Below are 23,464 nucleotides of genomic sequence, written 5' to 3'. Positions count from 1 at the left end.
TTTGACATGGTTATTAGATCTAGAGACAGAATCATAGAATATCATCCAAAACCTTGAAATTAAATCATTGTCTATGTCTCATGGTTCTTTCCGCGCGTAATGGGATCATAAATATATTTTTTGGTACCTTGACACCAGGCTGCATTTTCGTCGTCTAATGTTAGCGTCTATACTTACATGAACATGATTTGAATGGAAATGTTATCTACTGTTCAATGGTCCTATTCCTTCAGCCAGAGTCAAATTGCCTAGACTAATATCAGTGTAGCCTGTATAGATATAATTGAGATAATTAATAGTTAAATAGTGCTTCATATTTGTCTAATGGAGATAGCCTGTTTTAATTTAATTCACTTTGTTCAGCTACAATTTTAATTCATCCAGATACAATACCAGTCAAAAGTTTGGACACACCTACTCAATCAAGGGTTTTTCTTTATTTGTACTATTTTCTACATTGTAGAATAATAGTGAAGACATCAAAACTATGAAATTACACACATGGAATCATGTAGTAACCAAAAAGTGTTAAACAAATCAAAAGATATTTCATATTTAAGTTTCTTCAAAGTAGACACCCTTTGCCTTGATGACAGCTTTGCACACTCTTGGCATTCTCTCAACCAGCTTCATGAGGTAGTCACCTGGAATGCATTTAAATGAACAGGTGTGCCTTTGTGAATCTAGGCTACTGGGGTGATGGGGTCTAGTCTGCTGGGGTGATGGGGTCTAGCCTGATTTGGTCGAGGGTGCTTTGGTGATGGGGTCTAGTCTGCTGGGGTGATGGGGTCTACTCTGCTGGGGTGATGGGGTCTACTCTGCTGGGGTGATGGGGTAGGTCTGCTGGGGTGATGGGGTCTAGCCTGATTTGGTCGAGGGTGCTTTGGTAATAGGGTCTAGTCTGCTGGGGTGATGGGGTCTAGTCTGATGGGGTCTACTCTGCTGGGGTGATGGGGTCTAGTCTACTGGGGTGATGGGGTCTAGTCTGCTGGGGTGATGGGGTCTAGTCTGCTGGGGTGATGGGGTCTAGTCTACTGGGGTGATGGGGTCTAGTCTGCTGGGGTGATGGGGTCTAGTCTGCTGGGGTGATGGGGTCTAGTCTGATGGGGTCTAGTCTGATGGGGTGATGGGGTTTAGTCTGATGGGGTGATGGGGTCTAGTCTGATGGGGTCTAGTCTGATGGGGTGATGGGGTTTAGTCTGATGGGGTGATGGGGTCTAGTCTGCTGGGGTGATGGAGTCTAGTCTGCTGGGGTGATGGGGTCTAGTCTGCTGGGGTGATGGGGTCTAGTCTGCTGGGGTGATGGGGTCTAGTCTACTGGGGTGATGGGGTCTAGTCTACTGGGGTGATGGGGTCTAGTCTGCTGTGGTGATGGGGTCTAGTCTACTGGGGTGATGGGGTCTAGTCTGATGGGGTGATGGGGTCTAGTCTGATGGGGTCTAATCTGCTGTGGTGATGGGGTCTAGTCTGCTGTGGTGATGGGGTCTAGTCTGATGGGGTCTAATCTGCTGTGGTGATGGGGTCTAGTCTGCTGTGGTGATGGGGTCTAGTCTGCTGGGGTGATGGGGTAGTTCTGCTGGGGTGATGAGGTCTAGTCTGCTGGGGTGGTGGGGTCTAGGCTGCTGGGGTGGTGGGGTCTAGGCTGCTGGGGTGATGGGGTCTAGGCTGCTGGGGTGATGGGGTCTAGGCTGCTGGGGTGATGGGGTCTACTCTGCTGGGGTGATGGGGTCTAGTCTGCTGGGGTGATGGGGTCTAGTCTGCTGGGGTGATGGGGTCTAGTCTGCTGGGGTGATGGGGTCTAGTCTGCTGGGGTGATGGGGTCTAGTCTGCTGGGGTGATGGGGTCTAGTCTGCTGGGGTGATGGGGTCTAGTCTGCTGGGGTGATGGGGTCTAGTCTGCTGGGGTGATGGGGTCTAGTCTGCTGTGGTGATGGGGTCTAGTCTACTGGGGTGATGGGGTCTAGTCTGCTGGGGTGATGGGGTCTAGTCTGATGGGGTGATGGGGTCTAGTCTGATGGGGTCTAGTCTGCTGGGGTGATGGGGTCTAGTCTACTGGGGTGATGGGGTCTAGTCTACTGGGGTGATGGGGTCTAGTCTGCTGTGGTGATGGGGTCTAGTCTACTGGGGTGATGGGGTCTAGTCTGATGGGGTCTAATCTGCTGTGGTGATGGGGTCTAGTCTACTGGGGTGATGGGGTCTAGTCTGCTGGGGTGATGGGGTCTAGTCTACTGGGGTGATGGGGTCTAGTCTACTGGGGTGATGGGGTCTAGTCTGCTGTGGTGATGGGGTCTAGTCTACTGGGGTGATGGGGTCTAGTCTGATGGGGTCTAATCTGCTGTGGTGATGGGGTCTAGTCTGCTGGGGTGATGGGGTCTAGTCTGATGGGGTGATGGGGTCTAGTCTGATGGGGTGATGGGGTCTACTCTGCTGGGGTGATGGGGTAGTTCTGCTGGGGTGATGGGGTCTAGTCTGATGGGGTGATGGGGTCTAGTCTGATGGGGTGATGGGGTCTAGTCTGCTGGGGTGATGGGGTCTTGGCTTCCGGGGTGATGGGGTCTACTCTGCTGGGGTGATGAGGTCTAGTCTGCTGGGGTGATGGGGTCTAGTCTGCTGGGGTGATGGGGTCTAGTCTGATTGGGTGATGGGGTCTACTCTGCTGGGGTGATGGGGTAGTTCTGCTGGGGTGATGAGGTCTAGTCTGCTGGGGTGATGGGGTCTAGTCTGATGTGGTGATGGGGTCTAGTCTGCTGGGGTGATGGGGTCTAGTCTGATAGGGTCTAATCTTCTGGGGTGATGGGGTCTAGTCTGATAGGGTCTAGTCTTCTGGGGTGATGGGGTCTTGTCTGCTGGGGTGATGGGGTCTAGTCTGATGGGGTGATGGGGTCTAGTCTGATGGGGTGATGGGGTCTAGTCTGCTGGGGTGATGGGGTCTTGGCTTCCGGGGTGATGGGGTCTAGTCTGCTGGGGTGATGGGGTCTAGTCTGCTGGGGTGATGGGGTCAAGCCTGATTGGGTATAGGGTGCTGGGGTGAGAGAGTCTAGTCTGCTGGGGTGGTGGGGTCTAGGCTGCTGGGGTGATGGGGTCTAGTCTGATGGGTTCTAGTCTGCTGGGGTGATGGGGGTCTAGTCTGCTGGGGCGATGGGGTCAAGCCTGATTGGGTATAGGGTGCTGGGGTGAGAGAGTCTAGTCTGCTGGGGTGATGGGGTCTAGTCTGCTGGGGTGATGGGGGTCTAGTCTGCTGGGGCGATGGGGTCAAGCCTGATTGGGTATAGGGTGCTGGGGTGAGAGAGTCTAGTCTGCTGGGGTGGTGGGGTCTAGGCTGCTGGGGTGATGGGGTCTACTCTGCTGGGTTGATGGGGTCTTGTCTGCTGGGGTGATGAGGTCTAGTCTGCTGGGGTGATGGGGTCTAGTCTGATGGGGTCTAGTCTGCTGGGGTGATGGGGTCTAGTCTGATGGGGTCTAGTCTGATGGGGTCTAGTCTGATGGGGTCTATTCTGCTGGGGTGATGGGGTCTAGTCTGATGGGGTGATGGGGGTCTAGTCTGATGGGGTCTAGTCTACTGGGGTGATGGGGTCTTGTCTGCTGGGGTGATGAGGTCTAGTCTGCTGGGGTGATGGGGTCTAGTCTACTGGGGTGATGGGGTCTAGTCTGCTGGGGTGATGGGGTCTAGTCTGCTGGGGTGATGGGGGTCTAGTCTCCTGGGGTGATGGGGTCTTGGCTTCTGGGGTGATGGGGTCTAGCCTGCTGGGTTGATGTGGTCTAGTCTGCTGGGGTGATGATGACTTGGCTAAGCAAGAGAAAGATATCATACCCAGCAGGTCTTTATGACACCCAGCAGGTCTTTATGGTACCCGGCAGGTCTTTATGGTACCCGGCAGGTCTTCATGACACCCAGCAGGTCTTTATGACACCCAGCAGGTCTTTATGACACCCAGCAGGTCTTTATGACACCCAGCAGGTCTTTCTGGCACCCAGCAGGTCTTTATGATACCCAGCAGGTCTTTATGACACCCAGCAGTTCTTTATGACACCCAGCAGTTCTTTATGACACCCAGCAGGTCTTTATGACACCCAGCAGGTCTTTGTGACACCCAGCAGGACTTTGTGACACCCAGCAGGTCTTTATGACACCCAGCAGGTCTTTTTGGCACCCAGCAGGTCTTTTTGGCACCCAGCAGGTCTTTATGACACCCAGCAGGTCTTTATGACACCCAGCAGGTCTTTATGACACCCAGCAGGTCTTTATGGCGCCCAGCACATCTTTATGGCACCCAGCAGATCTTTATGGCACCCAGCAGGTACCCAGCAGGTCTTTATGGTACCCAGCAGGTCTTTATGACACCCAGCAGGTCTTTATGGTAACCAGCAGGTCTTTATGACACCCAGCAGGTCTTTATGACACCCAGCAGGTCTTTATGGCACCCAGCAGGTCTTTATGGTAACCAGCAGGTCTTTATGACACCCAGCAGCTCTTTATGACACCCAGCAGGTCTTTATGACACCCAGCAGGTCTTTATGACACCCAGCAGGTCTTTATGACGCCCAGCAGGTCTTTATGACACCCAGCAGGTCTTTATGGTAACCAGCAGGTCTTTATGACGCCCAGCAGGTCTTTATGGCGCCCAGCAGGTCTTTATGGCGCCCAGCAGGTCTTTATGACACCCAGCAGGTCTTTATGACACCCAGCAGGTCTTTATGACACCCAGCAGGTCTTTCTGGCACCCAGCAGGTCTTTATGACACCCAGCAGGTCTTTATGACACCCAGCAGGGCTTTAAGTGGTCACTCACTCTGCTGTGTGTGGAAGTTGTGTGTATGTGTGTGTGTGGTTGAGAGTCTAAATCCTCTCTAACTCATTGTGAGAGCAGTTGTTGATGTGTTTCCACATGACTTCACTGGCGTAGCACTCTATAGGGTGTCTGAGAATCCTGGCCTCTAGATCGATATAGGCATTGATGGATACTAATGTTTCACGATGAGGAATTTAACTCGCTGGTTATTGAATTCCATCACCCGTGAATGAGAGAATGCTTGGGTGAAAATGATGAGGGGGAAGAGGATGAGTGTAGAGGAGGGGGGAGGAGGAAGAGGGAGGAGGAGAGTGGAGGAGGAGGATGGATGTAGAGGTAGTTGTACTGAGTTGGAATTTACTGGGTCTATTGTAGGGCCGTGTTACATGGTCATATTTACTGGGTATAATAGATGTCTGGGTTACTGGGTGTAATATAGGGTGGTTACTGGGTATAATATAGGTCTGGGTTACTGGGTGTAATATAGGGCTGGTTACTGGGTGTAATATAGGTCTGGGTTACTGGGTAGAATATAGGGCTGGTTACTGGGTATAATATAGGGCTGGTTACTGGGTATAATATAGGGCTGGTTACTGGGTATAATATAGGGCTGGTTACTGGGTATAATATAGGGCTGGTTACTGGGTATAATATAGGGCTGGTTACTGGGTATAATATAGGGCTGGGTTATGGTTGGGTGATATGGCCTAATTTACTGGGTCTAATATAGGGCTGGGTTACTGGGTGTAATATAGGGCTGGGTTACTGTGTATAATATAGGGCTGTTACTGGGTATAATATAGGGCTGGGTTACTGGGTATAATATAGGGCTGGGTTACTGGGTATAATATAGGGCTGGTTACTGGGTATAATATAGGGCTGGTTACTGGGTATAATATAGGGCTGGGTTACTGGGTATAATATAGGGCTGGTTACTGGGTATAATATAGGGCTGGTTACTGGGTATAATATAGGGCTGGTTACTGGGTATAATATAGGGCTGGGTTATGGTTGGGTGATATGGCCTAATTTACTGGGTCTAATATAGGGCTGGGTTACTGGGTATAATATAGGGCTGTTACTGGGTATAATATAGGGCTGGGTTACTGGGTATAATAATATATAATAATAATAAAATATGCCATTTAGCAGACGCTTTTATCCAAAGCGACTTACAGTCATGTGTGCATACATTCTACGTATGGGTGGTCCCGGGGATCGAACCCACTATCCTGGCGTTACAAGCGCCATGCTCTACCAACTGAGCTACAGAAGGACCACAGGGCTGGGTTACTGGGTATAATATAGGGCTGGTTACTGGGTATAATATAGGGCTGGTTACTGGGTGTAATATAGGGCTGGTTACTGGGTGTAATATAGGGCTGGTTACTGGGTATAATATAGGGCTGGTTTATGGTTGGGTGATATGGCCTAATTTACTGGGTGTAATATAGGTCTGGGTTACTGGGTAGAATATAGGCCTGGGTTACTGGGTAGAATATCGGACTGGGTTACGGCTGGGCGATATGGCCTAATTTACTGGGTCTAATATATTGCTGTTTACTGGGTCTAATATAGGGCAGAGTTACAGCTGCTCGCAGTACGTGGTACCACAATGCATGTTGTAGCTAATATTCTGCTAGCGGTACGTGGTACCACAATGCATGTTGTGGCTAATATTCTGCTAGCGGTACGTGGTACCACAATGCATGTTGTGGCTAATATTCTGCTAGCGGTACGTGGTACCACAATGCATGTTGTGGCTAATATTCTGCTAGCGGTACGTGGTACCACAATGCATGTTGTGGCTAACATTCTGCTAGCGGTACGTGGTACCACAATGCATGTTGTGGCTAATATTCTGCTAGCGGTACGTGGTACCACAATGCATGTTGTGGCTAACATTCTGCTAGCGGTACGTGGTACCACAATGCATGTTGTGGCTAATATTCTGCTAGCGGTACATGGTACCACAATGCATGTTGTGGCTAATATTCTGCTAGCGGTACGTGGTACCACAATGCATGTTGTGGCATTTGTGATCCTGGAAACTGGACCTTTTTTTGGAACACCATTATTTTTGTCTTACTGACTTGACTCTCTCTCTCTCTCTCCCCTAGCTCCCTCTGTGTTTATTTTTCTGTCTCCATCTGTCTGTAGCTGATATAGTAATTGCTCTAATACACATTGCCTTCCTCTCAGACACACACACAACGTGTCATCCTGACAAGCCCATTTTTACTCCTGATAAGCTGCTGCTGGGGGGGGAGGGGTGTAAATTAATACAAAGGCACCTCACTGATTTCACCCTGCACTCTGCCAGAAGGTCATCTTATTGAATAGGTGCCTTTCACTGATGCAGGGACCAGATAGCAACACAACGGAGTGAAGATGTAACCTGGTATCTCAGACTCCTCTGTTTTCCATTTATAGATAAGATGTTAAAGATTCAGGCTGGTGGAGGTAGTATGGAGGGAGGGAGGGAGGGAGGGAGGCAGGGAGGGAGGGAGGCAGGGAGGGAGGGATGGAGGGATGGAGGCATGGAGGGAGGGATGGAGGCATGGAGGGAGGGATGGAGGCAGGGAGGGATGGAGGCAGGGAGGGAGGGATGGAGGCAGGGAGGGAGGGATGGAGGCATGGAGGGAGGGATGGAGGCAGGGAGGGAGGGATGGAGGCATGGAGGGAGGGATGGAGGGAGGGAGGGATGGAGGGAGGGAGGCATGGAGGGATGGAGGCATGGAGGGAGGGAGGGATGGAGGCATGGAGGGAGGGAGGGAGGGATGGAGGCAGGGAGGGAGGGATGGAGGCAGGGAGGGAGGGATGGAGGCAGGGAGGGAGGGATGGAGGCAGGGAGGGAGGGGGGATGGAGGGAGGGAGGGATGGAGGCAGGGAGGGAGGCAGGGAGGGAGGGAGGGAGGGATGGAGGCAGGGAGGGAGGGAGGGATGGAGGCAGGGGGGAGGGGGAGGGAGGGAGGTAGGGATGGAGGGAGGGAGGGAGGTAGGGATGGGTGCAGGGAAGGAGGGAGGGATGGAGGCAGGGAGGGAGGGAGGGATGGAGGCATGGAGGGAGGGATGGATGCAGGGAGGGAGGGAGGGGGGAGGGAGGGAGGGAGGGAGGGAGGGAGGGGGATGGGGGGAGGGATGGGGGCAGGGATGGAGGCGGGGGGAGGGAGGGAGGGAGGGAGGGAGGAGGAGGAGGAAAGCTATTTCTCTGAGGGGTGTGGTCTGTCTGGTTCAGGCGTTTGTTTCGGCCTTGTGGCGGTGCTATGGAGGGAGGGACGGATGGGGAGGAGGAGGAAGGGGGAGGAGGAGGAAAGCTATTTCTCTGAGGGGTGTAGTCTGTCTGGTTCAGGCGTTTGTGTCGGCCGTGTGGCGTTCCTATCTGTGCTCCCCAGGAAGGAGATGCTGATATCTTTAGTGGAAGTTCCCACACTAAGTAAGTGACCACGGCCAATGTTCCTGCCCATAGGGCTCTGGTCAACAGTAGTACTATATACAGGGAATAGGATGCCATTTGGGATGTACACAGACTCACTACACTAGACGACACATGTACTATGGACCTCTATGGGTTACTGGGTATGGCATGGACTGGGCTGGGGGGATGGACTGAGGGGATGGACTGGGCTGGGGGGATGGACTGAGGGGATGGACTGAGGGGATGGACTGAGAGGATGGACTAAGGGGATGGACTGGGGGATGGACTGAGGGGATGGACTGGGCTGGGGGATGGACTGAGGGGATGGACTGAGGGGATGGACTGGGCTGGGGGATGGACTGAGGGGATGGACTGAGGGGATGGACTGAGGGGATGGACTGAGGGGATGGACTGAGGGGATGGACTGGGCTGGGGGATGGATTGAGGGGATGGATTGAGGGGATGGACTGAGGGGATGGACTGGGCTGGGGGATGGACTGAGGGGATGGACTGAGGGGATGGACTGGGCTGGGGGATGGACTGAGGGGATGGACTGAGGGGATGGGCTGAGGGGATGGACTGAGGGGATGGGCTGAGGGGATGGGCTGGGCTGGGGGATGGACTGGGGGGATGGACTGGGGGGATGGACTGGGCTGAGGGGATGGACTGGGCTGGGGGATGGACTGAGGGGATGGAATGAGGGGATGGACTGGGCTGGGGGGATGGACTGAGGGGATGGACTGAGGGGATGGACTGGGCTGGGGGGATGGACTGAGGGGATGGACTGAGGGGATGGACTGAGGGGATGGACTGGGCTGGGGGGATGGACTGAGGGGATGGACTGAGGGGATGGACTGACAGTATGGACTGACAGTATGGACTGAGGGGATGGACTTTGCTGAGGGTATATATACATACATGTATAGGTTCTTCTGTGCCCAGCTAAATTATGTGAATACAAGTCACTTAATTACGGCAGCATAGCAGTCACTTAATTACGGCAGCATAGCAGTCACTTAATTACGGCGGCATAGCAGTCACTTAATTACAGCGGCATAGCAGTCACTTAATTACAGCGGCATAGTAGTCACTTAATTACAGCGGCATAGCAGTCACTTAATTACAGCGGCATAGCAGTCACAGCGGCATAGCAGTCACTTAATTACAGCGGCATAGCAGTCACTTAATTACAGCGGCATAGCAGTCACTTAATTACAGCGGCATAGCAGTCACTTAATTACAGCGGCATAGCAGTCACTTAATTACAGCGGCATAGCAGTCACTTAATTACAGCGGCATAGCAGTCACTTAATTACAGCGGCATAGCAGTCACTTAATTACAGCGGCATAGCAGTCACTTAATTACAGCGGCATAGCAGTCACTTAATTACAGCGGCATAGCAGTCACTTAATTACAGCGGCATAGCAGTCACTTAATTACAGCGGCATAGCAGTCACTTAATTACAGCGGCATAGCAGTCACTTAATTACAGCGGCATAGCAGTCAGTCAGTCACTTAATTACAGCGGCATAGCAGTCACTTAATTACAGCGGCATAGCAGTCACTTAATTACAGCGGCATAGCAGTCACTTAATTACAGCGGCATAGCAGTCACTTAATTACAGCGGCATAGCAGTCACTTAATTACAGCGGCATAGCAGTCACTTAATTACAGCGGCATAGCAGTCACTTAATTACAGCGGCATAGCAGTCACTTAATTACAGCGGCATAGCAGTCACTTAATTACAGCGGCATAGCAGTCACTTAATTACAGCGGCATAGCAGTCACTTAATTACAGCGGCATAGCAGTCACTTAATTACAGCGGCATAGCAGTCACTTAATTACAGCGGCATAGCAGTCACTTAATTACAGCGGCATAGCAGTCACTTAATTACAGCGGCATAGCAGTCACTTAATTACAGCGGCATAGCAGTCACTTAATTACAGCGGCATAGCAGTCACTTAATTACAGCGGCATAGCAGTCACTTAATTACAGCGGCATAGCAGTCACTTAATTACAGCGGCATAGCAGTCACTTAATTACAGCGGCATAGCAGTCACTTAATTACAGCGGCATAGCAGTCACTTAATTACAGCAGCGCAGTCACTTAATTACAGCAGCAGCAGTCACTTAATTACAGCAGCATAGCAGTCACTTAATTACAGCAGCATAGCAGTCACTTAATTACAGCAGCATAGCAGTCACTTAATTACAGCAGCATAGCAGTCACTTAATTACAGCAGCATAGCAGTCACTTAATTACAGCAGCATAGCAGTCACTAGCAGTAATTACAGCAGCATAGCAGTCACTTAATTACAGCAGCATAGCAGTCACTTAATTACAGCAGCATAGCAGTCACTTAATTACAGCAGCATAGCAGTCACTTAATTACAGCAGCATAGCAGTCACTTAATTACAGCAGCATAGCAGTCACTTAATTACAGCAGCATAGCAGTCACTTAATTACAGCAGCATAGCAGTCACTTAATTACAGCAGCATAGCAGTCACTTGAAAAAAACACTTTGTTGAACCCAGAATGAATCCACATAAATCCTGGCAGCATTCACATCTACTACTAGCTAGCAGCCTAAAATTTGCTATCCAAACAGCGACACACGCACAAACACACGCACACACGCACACACGCACACACACGCACAAACACACACACACACCCATAGATAGACAAAGCTACTGTGTGTGCTGTGTAGAGGAGAAGGATTGTCTAATGATCACAGTGGAATATTCATAAACAGGTCCTCCGAGAGAAGAGAGGGAAAGAAAGGTGGAGAGAGAGAGAAGGAGAAAGAGAGAGAGAGAGAATTAGAGAGAGCATACTTAAATTCACACAGGACACCGGATAAGACAGGAGAAGTACTCCAGATATAACAAACTGACCCTAGCTCCCCGACACATAAACTACTGCAGCATAAATACTGGAGGCTGAGACAGGAGGGGTCGGGAGACACTGTGGCCCTGTCCGACGATACCCCCAGACAGGGCCAAACAGGCAGGATATAACCTCACCCACTTTGCCAAAGCACAGCCCCCACACCACTAGAGGGATTTCTTCAACCACCAACTTACCATCCTGAGACAAGGCTGAGTATTGCCCACAAAGATCTGCTCCAAGGCGCCAACCCAGACAGGAAGACCACGTCAGCGACTCAACCCACTCAAGTGACGCACCCCTCCTAAGGATAGTAAGCCAGTGACTCAGCCCCTGTAATAGGGTTAGAGACAGAGAATCCCAGTGGAGAGAGGGGAACCGGCCAGGCAGAGACAGCAAGGGCGGTTCGTTGCTCCAGAGCCTTTCCGTTCACCTTCACATTCCTGGGCCAGACTACACTCAATCATATGACCCACTGAAGAGATGCGTCTTCAGTAAAGACTTAAAGCTTGAGACGGAGTCTGCGTCTCTCACATGGGTAGGCAGACCATTCCATAAAAACGGAGCTCTATAGGAGAAAGCCCTGTCTCCAGCTGTTTGCTTATAAATTCTGTAAGAGGCCTGCGTCTTGTGACCGTAGCGTACGTGTAGGTATGTATGGCAGGACCAAATGAGAAAGATGGGTAGGAGCAAGCCCATGTAATGCTCTGTAGGTTAGCAGTAGAACCTTGAAATCAGCCCTAGCCTTAACAGGAAACCAGTGTAGGGAGGCTAGCACAGGAGTAATATGATCAAATTTTGGGGTGTTAGTCAGGATTCTAACAGCCGTGATTAGCACTAACTGAAGTTTATTTAGTGCTTTATCCTGGCATCCGGAGACTAAAGCATTGCAGTAGTCTAATCTAGAAGTGACAAAAGCATGGATGAACTTTTCTGCATCATTTTTGGACAGAGTTTCTATTTTTTGCAATATTATGTAGATGGAAAAAAGCTGTCGTTGAAACAGTATGTATGTATCATATGTTACGTCACATGCTTCTAGCGAGGGCAATTTTTGGGCTTCACCAAGTTTCATCGAAATGTACAGCTGTGTGTCGTCCACATAGCAGTGAAAGTTTACATTGTGTTTCCGAATGACATCACCAAGAGGTAAAAGATATACAATAGTGCTTTGTCATTGAGGTATTCTGTGTAGATTGATGAGAGGGGAAAAAGGATTTGATCCATAACGTAACAAACGGAAGAAGTCAAGAGGTCTGAACACTTTCTGAATGAACTGTATTAGAGTCAGGAATGGAGAGAGTGTCAGTCCCAGTCTCTCTGTGACTCAGTCTGGCAGTAAAGTGGTGTCAGTCCCAGTCTCTCTGTGACTCAGTCTGGCAGTAAAGTGGTGTCAGTCCCAGTCTCTCTGTGACTCAGTCTGGCTGTAAAGTGGTGTCAGTCCCAGTCTCTCTGTGACTCAGTCTGGCAGTAAAGTGGTGTCAGTCCCAGTCTCTCTGTGACTCAGTCTGGCAGTAAAGTGGTGTCAGTCCCAGTTTCTATGTGACTCAGTCTGGCGGTAAAGTGGTGTCAGTCCCAGTCTCTCTGTGACTCAGTCTGGCGGTAAAGTGGTGTCAGTCCCAGTCTCTCTGTGACTCAGTCTGGCAGTAAAGTGGTGTCAGTCCCAGTCTCTCTGTGACTCAGTCTGGCAGTAAAGTGGTGTCAGTCCCAGTCTGTCTGTGACTCAGTCTGGCAGTAAAGTGGTGTCAGCCCCAGTCTCTCTGTGACTCAGTCTGGCAGTAAAGTGGTGTCAGTCCCAGTCTCTCTGTGACTCAGTCTGGCAGTAAAGTGGTGTCAGTCCCAGTCTCTCTTTGACTCAGTCTGGCTGTAAAGTGGTGTCAGTCCCAGTCTCTCTGTGACTCAGTCTGGCAGTAAAGTGGTGTCAGTCCCAGTCTCTCTGTGACTCAGTCTGGCAGTAAAGTGGTGTCAGTCCCAGTCTCTCTGTGACTCAGTCTGGCTGTAAAGTGGTGTCAGTCCCAGTCTCTCTGTGACTCAGTCTGGCAGTAAAGTGGTGTCAGCCCCAGTCTCTCTGTGACTCAGTCTGGCAGTAAAGTGGTGTCAGTCCCAGTCTCTCTGTGACTCAGTCTGGCAGTAAAGTGGTGTCAGTCCCAGTCTCTCTGTGACTGTCTGGCAGTAAAGTGGTGTCAGTCCCAGTCTCTCTGTGGCCGTCTGGCAGTAAAGTGGTGTCAGTCCCAGTCTCTCTGTGACTCAGTTTGGCAGTAAAGTGGTGTCAGTCCCAGTCTCTCTGTGACTCAGTCTGGCTGTAAAGTGGTGTCAGTCCCAGTCTCTCTGTGACTCAGTCTGGCAGTAAAGTGGTGTCAGCCCCAGTCTCTCTGTGACTCAGTCTGGCAGTAAAGTGGTGTCAGCCCCAGTCTCTCTGTGACTCAGTCTGGCAGTAAAGTGGTGTCAGCCCCAGTCTCTCTGTGACTGTTTGGCAGTAAAGTGGTGTCAGTCCCAGTCTCTCTGTGACTCAGTCTGGCAGTAAAGTGGTGTCAGCCCCAGTAACTAAAATAGAGGAGGTAGAGGAGGCTTGATGATGATGTGTTAGTAACTAACATAGAACCCTATTCCCTATGTAGTGCACTACTTTAGACCAGAACCCTATTCCCTATGTAGTGCACTACTTTAGACCAGAGCCCTATTCCCTATGTAGTGCACTACTTTAGACCAGAGCCCTATTCCCTATGTAGTGCACTACTTTAGACCAGAGCCCTATTCCCTATGTAGTGCACTACTTTAGACCAGAGCCCTATTCCCTATGTAGTGCACTACTTTAGACCAGAGCCCTATTCCCTATGTAGTGCACTACTTTAGACCAGAGCCCTATTCCCTATGTAGTGCACTACTTTAGACCAGAACCCTATTCCCTATGTAGTGCACTACTTTAGACCAGAGCCCTATTCCCTATGTAGTGCACTACTTTAGACCAGAACCCTATTCCCTATGTAGTGCACTACTTTAGACCAGAGCCCTATTCCCTATGTAGTGCACTACTTTAGACCAGAGCCCTATTCCCTATGTAGTGCACTACTTTAGACCAGAGCCCTATTCCCTATGTAGTGCACTACTTTAGACCAGAGCCCTATTCCCTATGTAGTGCACTACTTTAGACCAGAGCCCTATTCCCTATGTAGTGCACTACTTTAGACCAGAACCCTATTCCCTATGTAGTGCACTACTTTAGACCAGAGCCCTATTCCCTATGTAGTGCACTACTTTAGACCAGAACCCTATTCCCTATGTAGTGCACTACTTTAGACCAGAGCCCTATTCCCTATGTAGTGCACTACTTTAGACCAGAGCCCTATTCCCTATGTAGTGCACTACTTTAGACCAGAGCCCTATTCCCTATGTAGTGCACTACTTTAGACCAGAGCCCTATTCCCTATGTAGTGCACTACTTTAGACCAGAGCCGACAGTCCATGTGAGACACATTTGAGACACTGTGATAGAGATTTAAGATCACTCTGTGGACAAATCTAAATTCAACTGTTCCTCTTCATACAGAGAGAGAGAGACACTAAGGGGGTGTGTATATCCATGTGTTTATGTCTGAGAGAACAGTAGAGAGGATGGGAAATTGAAAGAGAACGATCTTTTGGACAGATGTCTACTGTTGTTGCCTTGCCAGAAGCTACAGAATGAATGACAGTGAGGGGGAAGAAGAGAAGGAATGGAAAAGAGAAGAGAGGGATGGATTGAGCTGCTGTAGACCTGATAGATACCATGAGATCCTGTTGAACTGTTGATTGATGTATCTCTCACAGTGGATGAGCGTTTTCCAGTTTCTGCTGCCGTGTCCCGAATGGCCCAATGGGCTTTGGTCAACAGTAGTGCACTATATAGTGTTTAGGGGACAAAAAGCTGAAGAATCAGACAATCATTCAGTATTACTGGAGTGTTACAGCGTGTTGATTCAATAGGATTTGGTCCTCTCCTTCTCTATGTCACTCTCTCTCCTCCCTCCCCCCTCTCTATACAGTGGTGCCACTAACTTTACACACACACACACACACACACACACACACACACACACACACACACACACACACACACACACACACACACACACACACACACACACACACACACACACACACACACACACACACACACACACACACACAGTAATGTTTACGGACGGATGGGAGGGGGGCTCAGCTCTGCAGAGCTACAGTGGTTGTTGTCATGGCAACCGTAGCAGTGGGCCCTCCAAGCCTCCTGTGTCTCACCCTGAAGCCTCTCGTCCCACACGCCGCCCTAGTACTTATGTAGTGCATTAGCTCTCTATGGGCCTGGGCAAAAGTAGTGGACTTCATGGGTAATAGAGGTCCATTTGAGGGTTGGTCAGGGTGCCAATCAAAAGGGGACCATCGTACTCTCCCAGAAGTTTGGTTGGTGGGTAAAACCCATAAATTCAGTTCAGTAACAAGGTGTGATGGTTCGCACCAATGATTTATACTGTAGGTACAAATATTTTTCATTCAAGACAACATTTGTAAGGAATGAGGTCATGAGGAAATACAGTATTATAGGGTATGGGAGTGGGCACCGAGGGCAACTCGGGGCATCAGGCGGGAACCATCAATCAATGATCTTAACTGTCCTCTCTCTTGGTGTCAGAGTCTATCTAAAAGATAGTGAAGAGGTCAGGCACAGGGCACAGATAAGAGTAACAATCACTGATTTACTCCAAAAAGTAACAAAATCCCGTTCCAAACCAGAACAATACAGGACTCAAAATACAACACACCGGAAAGACCATCACGCACAGAACAGAAAGGGGAACCAGGTGTGTAAACAGACAAAACAGAAAGGGGAACCAGGTGTGTAAACAGACAAAACAGAAAGGGGAACCAGGTGTGTAAACAGACAAAACAGAAAGGGGAACCAGGTGTTAAATAAGGAACATAATTATGAGATGGGAACCAGGTGTGTAAACAGACAAAACAAAAGGGAAAATGAAACATGGATTGGTGGCGGCTAGAAGGCCGGTGACGTCGACCCCCGAACGCCGCCCGAACAAGGAGAGGGAACAACTTCGGTGGAAGGAGTGACACTACATTATATGAAACAATGAGATTACACCAGAGAACGTTAGGCTCGGACGTTCAAAAACACCTGGGGTTATGTCATAAATGATATTCAAAATCTGATATGGAGAGTTGTTGTATAACAGTCTAAATGTGGCCTATGGGAGGGAGGTTGTTACTGTGACTATAGAGCTAGGTTGTTACTGTGACTATAGAGCTAGGTTGTTACTGTGACTATGGGGCCAGGTTGTTACTGTGACTATAGAGCTAGGTTGTTACTGTGACTATAGAGCTAGGTTGTTACTGTGACTATGGGGCTAGGTTGTTACTGTGACTATAGAGCTAGGTTGTTACTGTGACTATAGAGCTAGGTTGTTACTGTGACTATAGAGCTAGGTTGTTACTGTGACTATAGAGCTAGGTTGTTACTGTGACTATAGAGCTAGGTTGTTACAATAACTATGGAGCTAGGTTTTTATAGTAACTATGGAGCTAGGTTGTTACTGTGACTATGGGCCTAGGTTGTTACTGTGACTATGGAGCTAGGTTTTTATAGTAACTATGGAGCTAGGTTGTTACTGTGACTATGGGCCTAGGTTGTTACTGTGACTATGGAGCTAGGTTGTTACTGTGACTATGGAGCGAGGTTGTTACAATAACTATGGAGCTAGGTTGTTACTGTGACTATAGAGCAAGGTTGTTGCTGTGACTATGGGGCTAGGTTGTTACTGTGACTATAGAGCTAGGTTGTTACTGTGACTATAGACCTAGGTTGTTACAATAACTATGGAGCTAGGTTGTTACTGTGACTATGGGCCTAGGTTGTTACTGTGACTATGGAGCTAGGTTGTTACTGTGACTATGGAGCGAGGTTGTTACAATAACTATGGAGCTAGGTTGTTACTGTGACTATGGAGCTAGGTTGTTACTGTGACTATGGAGCTAGGTTGTTACTGTTACTATAGAGCTAGGTTGTTACTATTACTATGGGGCTAGGTTGTTACTGTTGCTATGGGGCTAGTGTGACTAGGGAGCTAGGTTGTTACTGTTACTATAGAGCTAGGTTGTTACTATTACTATGGGGCTAGGTTGTTACTGTTGCTATGGGGCTAGTGTGACTAGGGAGCTAGGTTGTTACTGTGACTATAGAGCCATGTTGATACTGTGAATATAGAGCTATGTTGTTAGTGTGACTATAGAGCTAGGTTGTTACTGTGACTATAGAGTTAGGTTGTTACTGTGACTATATAGCTAGGTTGTTACTGTGACTATTGAGCTAGGTTGTTACTGTGACTATGGGGCAAGGTTGTTACTGTGACTATGGGGCAAGGTTGTTACTGTGACTATATAGCTAGGTTGTTACTGTGACTATAGAGCGAGGTTGTTACTGTGACTATGGGGCTAGGTTGTTACTGTGACTATGGGGCTAGGTTGTTACTGTGACTATGGGGCTAGGTTGTTACTGTGACTATGGGGCTAGGTTGTTACTGTGACTATGGGGCTAGGTTGTTACTGTGACTATAGAGCTAGGTTGTTACTGTGACTATGGGGCTAGGTTGTTACTGTGACTATAGAGCTAGGTTGTTACTATGACTATAGAGCGAGGTTGTTACTATGACTATGGAGCTAGGTTGTTACTGTGACTATGGAGCTAGGTTGTTACTGTGACTATGGAGCTAGGTTGTTACTGTGACTATGGGGCTAGGTTGTTACTGTGACTATAGAGCTAGGTTGTTACTGTGACTATAGAGCAAGGTTGTTACTATGACTATGGAGCTAGGTTGTTACTGTGACTATGGAGCTAGGCTGTTACTGTGACTATGGAGCTAGGTTGTTACTGTGACTATGGGGCTAGGTTGTTACTGTGACTATGGGGCTAGGTTGTTACTGTGACTATGGGACTAGGTTGTTACTGTGACTATGGGGCTAGGTTGTTACTGTGACTATGGGGCTAGGTTGTTACTGTGACTATGGGGCTAGGTTGTTACTGTGACTATGGAGCTCAGTTTTTATAGTAACTATGGAGCTAGGTTGTTGCTGTGACTATAGAGCTAGGTTGTTACAATAACTATGGAGCTCGGTTTTTATAGTAACTATGGAGCTAGGTTGTTACTGTGACTATGGGCCTAGGTTGTTACTGTGACTATGGAGCTAGATTGTTACTGTGACTATGGGGCTAGGTTGTTACTGTTACTATAGAGCTAGGTTGTTACTATTACTATGGGGCTAGGTTGTTACTGTTGCTATGGGGCTAGTGTGACTAGGGAGCTAGGTTGTTACTGTGACTATGGAGCTAGGTTGTTACTGTGACTATAGAGCCATGTTGTTACTGTGACTATAGAGCCATGTTGTTAGTGTGACTATAGAGCTAGGTTGTTACTGTGACTATGGGGCAAGGTTGTTACTGTGACTATATAGCTAGGTTGTTACTGTGACTATAGAGCAAGGTTGTTACTGTGACTATATAGCGAGGTTGTTACTGTGACTATAGAGCTAGGTTGTTACTGTGACTATAGAGCTAGGTTGTTACTGTGACTATGGGGCTAGGTTGTTACTGTGACTATGGGGCTAGGTTGTTACTGTGACTATGGAGCTAGGTTGTTACAGAGAAGACAAGTAGCCTGGCTAGCTTACTACTGCCCCCTTGAGAAGACAAATAGCCTGGCTAGCTCACTACTGCCCCCTAGAGAAGACAAGTAGCCTGGCTAGCTCACTACTGCCCCCTAGAGAAGACAAGTAGCCTGGCTAGCTCACTACTGCCCCCTAGAGAAGACAAGTAGCCTGGCTAGCTCACTACTGCCCCCTAGAGAAGACAAGTAGCCTGGCTAGATCACTACTGCACCCCAGAGAAGACAAGTAGCCTGGCTTGCTCACTACTGCCCCCTAGAGATGACAAGTAGCCTGGCTAGCTCACTACTGCCCCCTAGAGAAGACAAGTAGCCTGGCTAGCTCACTACTGCCCCCTAGAGAAGACAAGTAGCCTGGCTAGCTTACTACTGCCCCCTAGAGAAGACAAGTAGCCTGGCTAGTTCACTACTGCCCCCTAGAGAAGACAAGTAGCCTGGCTAGCTTACTACTGCCCCCTAGAGAAGAGAAGTAGCCTGGCTAGCTTACTACTGCCCCCTAGAGAAGAGAAGTAGCCTGGCTAGCTTACTACTGCCCCCTAGAGAAGAGAAGTAGCCTGGCTAGCTTACTACTGCCCCCTAGAGAAGACAAGTAGCCTGGCTAGCTTACTACTGCCCCCTAGAGAAGACAAGTAGAGATAAGACAAGTAGCCTGGCTAGCTCACTACTGCCCCCTAGAGAAGACAAATAGCCTGGCTGCCCCCTAGAGAAGACTCAGACAAGTAGCCTGGCTAGCTACTGCCCCCTAGAGAAGACAAGTAGCCTGGCCTCACTACTGCCCCCTAGAGAAGACAAGTAGCCTGGCTAGCTCACTACTGCCCCCTAGAGAAGACAAGTAGCCTGGCTAGCTCACTACTGCCCCCTAGAGAAGACAAGTAGCCTGGCTAGCTCACTACTGCCCCCTAGAGAAGACAAGCCTGGATAGCCTGGCTAGATCACTACTGCACCCTAGAGATGACAAGTAGCCTGGATAGCTCACTACTGCCCCCTAGAGAAGACAAGTAGCCTGGGCTAGAGAAGACTAGCCTGGATAACTACTGCCCCCTTGAGAAGACTGGATAAACTAGCCTGGACAAGTAGCCTGGATAACTTACTACTGCCCCCTAGAGAAGACAAGTAGCCTGGATAACTTACTACTGCCCCCTAGAGAAGACAAGTAGCCTGGATAACTTACTACTGCCCCCTAGAGAAGACAAGTAGCCTGGATAACTTACTACTGCCCCCTAGAGAAGACAAGTAGCCTGGATAACTTACTACTGCCCCCTTTGAGAAGATTCAGACAAATGACTAGACCCTCTCAATCTGTACTTGACAGAAGTACCAAACATTCTAGTACCAAAACGCTTTTCACGTTCTAGTATTGGAAAATTACTGACATTTCAGTATACCCTGAGAGAGAGAGAGAGAGAGAGAGAGAGAGACTGACTTTCAGGGAGTCACTTTCTCTCTTATTTTTCTTTCTGTCTTTACAGGCAGACACACACACACACACACACACATAGTCCTTGTAGTCTGTGTGACCAAGGGGCAAAGAAGATCAGTGGAGCGGATGTTACAGCATTTCAACACAAGCTGTTTTACTTCCTTCCTCCCCTCCCTCCTTCACCTGCAAATCTTTCACAATTCTTGAGCGTTGCGCAGCTGTTTACTCTTTACCTCTTACAACATATTCTGTTGATCATTTGATTTGGATAGCTTGTGGATAAGAATGGGTTGGTTGTGTGCTTCTAACGTGCTACACTAGTGTTCTGAGGCCAGCTGTCTTTGACTCCATTTATCATGTCTACTATGTCTCACTGTCCTTGTTGAGAGTGATGCCCTTGGGGCTGAGAGAGAGAGAGAGATGTAGTAACCCCTGTCCTGATCTCACTGTAACAGTCAGAGGAGTACAGTCTGTGTCTGTAGCCCTGTCTCTTGCTGTAGCAGTCTGCGTGCTCTAGCTCTGTTTGTAGCAGTCTGCGTGCTCTGTCTGTAGCAGTCTGCGTGCTCTAGCTCTGTCTAGCTGTGCTGGCTTCCTTGTTTCTTGTAGGAAAACACTAATATCCTCCAGCTGTGTGGAAAATTGGGCCCTTCGAGGTACAATGAGGGAAAGCTAATGGTTAATTTTCCTTTCTTCTGAGCCATAAAACACAGCATCACAGCATCCCCCTCTCCACCAGAGGTGTGTGTGTGTGTGTGTGTGTGTGTGTGTGTGTGTGTGTGTGTGTGTGTGTGTGTGTGTGTGTGTGTGTGTGTGTGTGTGTGTGTGTGTGTGTGTGTGTGTGTGTGTCTCTAAAGGTGTCCGCTGAAACAGAAGAGTTTGTGCCTGTACCATGATGACATTTTGTGACGGTGCTGGATTCCGGCTGTTTGAGCACACAAAGTCGAAGTCTCCGCCCCTTCGTCCGTGATTGGTCAACAGTAGGGATTCTTCAATAAAGTCTCCGCCCCTTCGTCCGTGATTGGTCAACAGTAGGGATTCTTCAATAAAGTCTCCGCCCCTTCTTCCGTGATTGGTCAACAGTAGGGATTCTTCAATAAAGTCTCCGCCCCTTCGTCCGTGATTGGTCAACAGTAGGGATTCTTCAATAAAGTCTTTGTTGTCATTCATCGAGAGACGACCCATTTTCATGAAGAAATACTGCACCAAACATCTTATTTGGATGTAAAATGACGTGACTAAGATCTCCTCGGGAAAAATCGGGAAAAATGTCAAAATGAATGAGTTTTCTTAGATTAATTCTGACTACAATGTCTCAAAATGGTCAAAATGTTCTATTGTCGCTTTGTTTTTAAAGTTATTCGAGTGAAGGTCTTTTAAAGGAGTATACAAACACACTTGTACGATTCGCCTAGCCGACTTCGGCTGGCCGCCAGCCGATCTGAAGCATGCTGACACCTTAAGCCTGCTAGACTCTGTAGCCCTGACAGGGTCTGATTGCCAGAGTGGGTGAGTGTCTGTGAGGACGGTGTCTCTGGGGAACCGGCATAGTCACTGCTGTTGTTTATCAGCAGATGGTAACAATCAACACACACACCTCCCCATTTGGGAAGGTGAGTCTGACACACACACACACACACACACACACACACACACACACACACACACACACACACACACACACACACACACACACACACACACACACACACACACACACACACACACACACACACACACACAGCAGAAAGGGAGAATGCCATTAAAGGAAGATTAAAGGGGGGGAAATTGGTACTCTTTTTGAATTCCCCACTTGGTACTCATCTGGCGTTTAAGGTGTCAGGGTGGAGATGAGGAGAGGGGGTGGAGATGAGAGGAGGAGAGGGGGAAGAGATGATGAGGAGGGGGTGGAGATGAGGAGGAGGGGGAAGAGATGAGGGGGGGGAAGAGATGAGGGGTGGAGATGAGGAGGAGAGGGGGAAGAGATGAGGGGTGGAGATGGGAGGAGGAGAGGAGGGGAAGAGATGAGGGGTGGAGATGAGAGGAGGAGAGGGGGAAGAGATGAGGAGAGGGGGAAGAGATGAGGGGGGGTGGAGATGAGAGGGGGAAGAGATGAGGGGGTGGAGATGAGAGGAGGAGAGAGGGGGAAGAGATGAGGGGGTGGAGATGAGAGGAGGAGAGGGGGAAGAGATGAGGGGGGTGGAGATGAGGAGGAAGAGAGGGGGAAGAGATGAGGGGGTGGAGATGAGAGGAGGAAGAGAGGGGAAGAGATGAGAGGGGGAAGAGATGAGAGGGGGAAGAGATGAGAGGGGGAAGAGATGAGGGGGTGGAGAGGAGATGAGGGGGGGTGGAGAGGAGATGAGGGGTGGAGATGAGGAGGAGATGAGGGGTGGAGAGGAGGAGGAGAGGGGGAAGAGATGAGGAGGAGAGGGGGAAGAGATGAGGAGGAGAGGAGGGGGAAGAGATGAGGAGGAGAGGGGAAGAGATGAGGAGGAGAGGGGGAAGAGATGAGGAGGAGGGGGGGAAGAGATGAGAGGGGGAGGAAATGAGAGGAGATGAGAGAGGGGTGGATATGAGAGGAGGAGAGAGAGGGGGTGGAGATGAGGAGGAGAGGGGTGGAGATGAGGAGGAGAGGGGGTGGAGATGAGGGGGTGGAGATGAGAGGGGGAGGAAATGAGAGGAGGAGGGGGGTGGATATGATGAGAGGGGGTGGAGGAGGAGGAGAGGGGGTGGAGATGAGGAGGAGAGGGGGTGGAGATGAGGAGGGGAGGAAATGAGGAGAGGGGGTGGAGGAGGAGAGGGGGAGGAAATGAGAGGAGGAGGAGAGGGGGTGGATGGAGATGAGAGGAGGAGGAGAGGGGGTGGATAGGGGGTGGATAGGAGAGAGGAGGAGGAGAGAGGGGTGGAGATGAGGGGGTGAGGAGGAGAGGGGGAAGAGATGAGAGGAGGAGATGAGGGAGGAGAGGGGTGGAGATGAGAGGAGGAGAGGAGGAGGAGATGAGGAGGAGAGGGGGTGGAGATGAGGAGGAGAGGATGAGAAATGCCTTCTAGCTGACAGGGACTGAGAAGACCAGACATATGTTAATCAGATGCTGTGATGACTGCAGCCTGGGAGGAGAGAGAGCGAGAGGGGGGATAATGTGAGGGTATTGCTACTCCGGAGAGTTACAACACAACAGCTGTTGTTGTTAGGACTGACTCTCATAGATGTTCTATTTTTAATGAGGCTACTGGTTGTGTAGT

At 49.5% G+C, this 23,464-nt stretch overlaps 1 protein-coding gene across 2 annotated transcripts in view; it reads left to right on the top strand.

The window, feature by feature from the left end:
- The window catches only part of runx1t1 (RUNX1 partner transcriptional co-repressor 1), a 165,023-nt gene that overhangs the window by 1,179 nt on the left and 140,380 nt on the right, over positions 1-23,464 (top strand). The window lies entirely within an intron of this gene.

Source organism: Oncorhynchus gorbuscha, linkage group LG24, assembly GCF_021184085.1.
Source record: "Oncorhynchus gorbuscha isolate QuinsamMale2020 ecotype Even-year linkage group LG24, OgorEven_v1.0, whole genome shotgun sequence".
Taxonomy (NCBI): domain Eukaryota; kingdom Metazoa; phylum Chordata; class Actinopteri; order Salmoniformes; family Salmonidae; genus Oncorhynchus; species Oncorhynchus gorbuscha.
This window is presented reverse-complemented; position numbering and strand designations above follow the sequence as displayed.